Below are 4683 nucleotides of genomic sequence, written 5' to 3' on the forward strand. Positions count from 1 at the left end.
AAAACATCAGGAAGGAGCTGAATCTGATATAGGATGGGATGGAGGATTGCATCAAATAAAAGTGAAATGGATTTGTAGTTAATGGTTTTAGACACCTGAAGAAGTCCAAAAGGAACTATCAGGGTTTTCCCTTATTGAGCCTGTTTATATCTGTTTATGTTGTGTCGATTATCAGATTACATAACTTCAGGGTTGGTCGACATGATGTTACAAGCAGCACAGGGGTAAGCATGCTTGATGGTCCAGCCAATAATTTCCAATGCTTAATTTTCATATATTTGTGCATATTTATACCAAGCCACTGCATAACACCATTTCGTTCTTTGGTAAAGTGCTGTTCATTTTTATGCACAATGGAAATGTTACATATTTGTTTTAAAATAAAAGGTCACACATAGAAATGAGGTGATTTCTTTCAGCGGGTGATGAGCTCTTAGAATTTTCTTCCTGAAAGGAGTGGGAAGCCGTCATTGAAGATTTGTAAACCAGAGGTGGATAGATTTTTGATAAGCAAGGGATGAATGATCACTGTGGTAAAGGGTCTGAAGAAGGGTCTCGAACCGAAATGTCACCCATTCCTTTTCTCCTGAGATGCTGCCTGACCTGCTGAGTTACTCCAGCATTTTGTGAAATAAATACCTTCGATTTGTACCAGCATCTGCAGTTATTTTCTTACACTGTGGTGAAGGGAATGCGGAGTTGAGGATATAATTGGATCTGACATGATCTTATTAGATGGTAGAGTAGGCTCTAGAGGTTGAATGGCTATCTCTACTCCCAATTAATGTGATCATATGCTTGAGTGGTCTTGCCAAGTGGCCTGGTTAAATGGAGCTTCTATTGAATTACAATGTTATATGCTAAGTAGACCAGGGGAAATTCCTTGCCATGATTTATCCACTGACAACTTGTTAAAAATTTGAGAAGGTACGGACAGTAGATTCTGTGGCAGCAGGCGGGACCTGAGGATGGTCTGTTGCCTCCCTGGTGCCAGGGTTCAAGACATCACGGAGCGGCTTCAGAACATCCTAGCGAGGGAAGGCGATCAACCGGAAATAGTTGTGCATGTGGGCACGAACGACGTCGGGAAGAAGAGGAAGGAGGTACTGCCACGTGAGTTTAGAGAGTTAGGAAGAAGACTGAGAAGTAGGACGTCGAGGGTGGTTATCTCTGGATTGCTACCTGTACCTCATGCTAGTGAGGGCAGGAACAGAGAGATCGGGGATATGAATGCATGGCTGAGGGGCTGGTGCAGGGAGCAGGGATTTAGATTTCTAGACCACTGGGATCTCTTCTGGGGTAGGGGTGACCTGTACAAAAGGGACGGGTTACACCTTAACAGCAGGGGGACCAACATTCTGGCAGGCAGGTTTGCTAGTGCTACACGTGTGGGTTTAAACTAAGTAGTGGGGGGGAGGGGTTGACAAATTGGGAATATGAAGATGGAGTTAAAGGGGAAGCGAATACAGGAGAAATTGCAAAGGACTCTCGAATAAATGGGAAGGAAAGTTCTAGATGGGATAAGAGAGTAAGGTCAGGGCCAATGGTGACCGGTGTGAGAGGGGAGGTGAATACCAAACTTAAAGTGTTGTATTTAAATGCACAAAGTATAAAAAATAAAGTGGATGAGCTTGAGGCTCAGTTAGACATTGGCAAGTATGATGTTGTGGGAATCACTGAGACATGGCTACAAGAGGACCAGGGCTGGGAACTGAATATTCAGGGGTACACAATGTATAGAAAAGACAGACAGGTGGGCAGAGGGGGTGGGGTCGCTCTGTTGGTGAGGAATGATATTCACTCCCTTGCAAGGGGTGACATAGAATCAGGAGATGTAGAATCAGTATGGATAGAAATTAGGAATTGTAAGGGTAAAAAGACCCTAATGGGAGTTATCTGCAGGCCCCCAAACAGTAGCCTCGACATAGGGTGCAAGTTGAATCAAGAGCTAAAATTGGCATGTCGCAAATGTAATGCTACGGTGGTTATGGGAGATTTCAACATGCAGGTAGAGTGGGAAAATCAGGTTGGTAATGGACCCCAGGAAAGGGAGTTTGTGGAGTGCCTCCAAGATGGGTTCTTAGAACAGCTTGTGCTGGAGCCTACCAGGGAGAAGGCAATTCTGGATTTAGTGTTGTGTAATGAACCTGATCTGATAAGGGGACTCAAGGTAAAAGAACCATTAGGAGGCAGTGATCATAATATGATAAGTTTTACTGTACAAATTGAGAGGGAGAAGGGAAAATCGGAAGTGTCAGTATTACAGTATAGCAAAGGGGATTACAGAGGCATGAGGCATGAGGCAGGAGCTGGCCAGATTTGACTGGAAGGAGGCCCTAGCAGGGAAGATGGTGGAACAGCAATGGCAGGTATTCCTGGGAATAACGCAGAAGTTGCAGGATCAATTTATCCCAAAGAGGATGAAAGATTCTAAGGGGAGTAAGAGGCACCCGTGGCTGACAAGGGAAGTCAAGGACAGCATAAAAATAAAAGAGAAGAAGTATAACATAGCAAAGAAGAGTGGGAAGCCAGAGGATTGGGACTCTTTTAAAAAGCAACAGAAGATAACTAAAAAGGCAATACAGGGAGAAAAGATGAGGTACGAGGTAAAGATAGCCAATAATGTAAAGGAGGATAGTAAAAGCTTTTTTAGGTATGTGAAGAGGAAAAAAATAGTCAAGGCAAATGTGGGTCCCTTGAAGACAGAAGCAGGGGAATTTATTATGGGGAACAAGGAAATGGCAGACGAGTTGAACCGGTACTTTGGATCTGTCTTCACTAAGGAAGATACAAACAATCTCCCAGATGTTCTAGTGGCCAGAGATCCTAGGGTGACAGAGGAACTGAAGGAAATTCACATTAGGCAGGAAATGGTGTTGGGTAGACTGATGGGACTGAAGGTTGATAAATCCCCAGGGCCGGATTGTCTGGATCCCAGGGTACTTAAGGAGGTGGCTCTAGAAATCGTGGACACATTGATGATCATTTTCCAATGTTCTATACATTCAGGATCAGTTCCTGTGGATTCGAGGGTAGCTAATGTGTTCCCACTTTTTAAGAAAGGAGGGTGAGAGAAAACGGGAAATTATAGACCAGTTAGTCTGACATCAGTGGTGGGAAAGATGCTGGAGTCAATTATAAAAGACGAAATTGCGGAGCATTTGGATAGCAGTAACAGGATCATTCTGAGTCAGCATGGATTTACGAAGGGGAAATCATGCTTGACTAATCTTCTGGAATTTTTTGAGGATGTAACCGGGAAAATTGACAGGGGAGAGCCGGTGGATGTGGTGTACATCGACTTTCAGAAAGCCTTCGACAAGGTCCCACATAGGAGATTAGTGGACAAAATTAGAGCGCATGGTATTGGGGGTAGGGTACTGACATGGATAGAAAATTGGTTGGCAGACAGAAAGCAAAGAGTGGGGATAAATGGGTCCCTTTCAGAATGGCAGGCAGTGACTAGTGGGGTACCGCAAGGCTCGGTGCTGGGACTGCAGCTATTTACAATATACATTAATGACTTGGATGAAGGGATGAAAAGTACCATTAGCAAATTTGCAGATGATACAAAGCTGGGTGGCAGTGTGAACTGTGAGGAAGATGCTATGAGATTGCAGGGTGACTTGGACAGGTTGTGTGAGTGGGCAGATGCAGTTTAATGTGGATAAGTGTGAGGTTATCCACTTTGGTGGTAAGAATAGGCAGGCAGATTATTATCTGAATGGTGTCAAGTTAGGAAAAGGGGACATACACCGAGATCTGGGTGTCCTGGTGCATCAGTCACCGAAAGGAAGCATGCAGGTACAGCAGGCAGTGAAGAAAGCCAATGGAATGTTGCCCTTCATAACAAGAGGAGTTGAGTATAGGAGCAAAGAGGTCCTTCTGCAGTTGTACAGGGCCCTAGTGAGACTGCACCTAGAGTACTGTGTGCAGTTTTGGTCTCCAAATTTGAGGAAGGATATTCTTGCTACTGAGGGCGTGCACTGTAAGTTTACTAGGTTAATTCCCGGAATGGCGGGACTGTCGTATGTTGAAAGACTGGAGCGACTAGGCTTGTATACACTGAATTTAGAAGGATGAGAGGGGATCTTATCGAAACATATAAGATTATTAAGGGGTTGGACACGTTCAAGGCAGGAAACATGTTCCCAATGTTGGGGGAGTCCAGAACCAGGGACCACAGTTTAAGAATAAGGGGTAGGCCATTTAGAACGGTGATGAGGAAAAACTTTTTCAGTCAGAAAGTTGTAAATCTGTGGAATTCTCTGGCTCAGAAGGCAGTGGAGGCCAATTCTCTGAATGCATTCAAGAGAGAGCTAGATGGAGCTCTTAAGGATAGCGGAGTCAGGGGGTATGGGGAGAAGGCAGGAATGGGGTACTGATTGAGAATGATCAGCCATGATCACATTGAATGGTGGTGCTGGCTCGAAGGGCCGAATGACCTACTCTTGCACCTATTGTCTATTGTCTATAATAGCTTCTCACAAAGTTTTTTGGTCATTGATATTTGCAACCAGATTTCCGATTTTTTCCAATATTTTTGGCAGTTTGTCCTATCCCAGGGAGTGAACTAGAGGTAAGTGTGAAATGTCTATTGGTGAGATAATGAAAAATACTATCAAAAGGGTATTCAATACATTTTAAACTTAGTGTTGAATCATTCTTCTGCAAAGGTGATTT

Source organism: Rhinoraja longicauda, chromosome 2 (genome assembly GCF_053455715.1).
Source record: "Rhinoraja longicauda isolate Sanriku21f chromosome 2, sRhiLon1.1, whole genome shotgun sequence".
Lineage (NCBI taxonomy): Eukaryota > Metazoa > Chordata > Chondrichthyes > Rajiformes > Arhynchobatidae > Rhinoraja > Rhinoraja longicauda.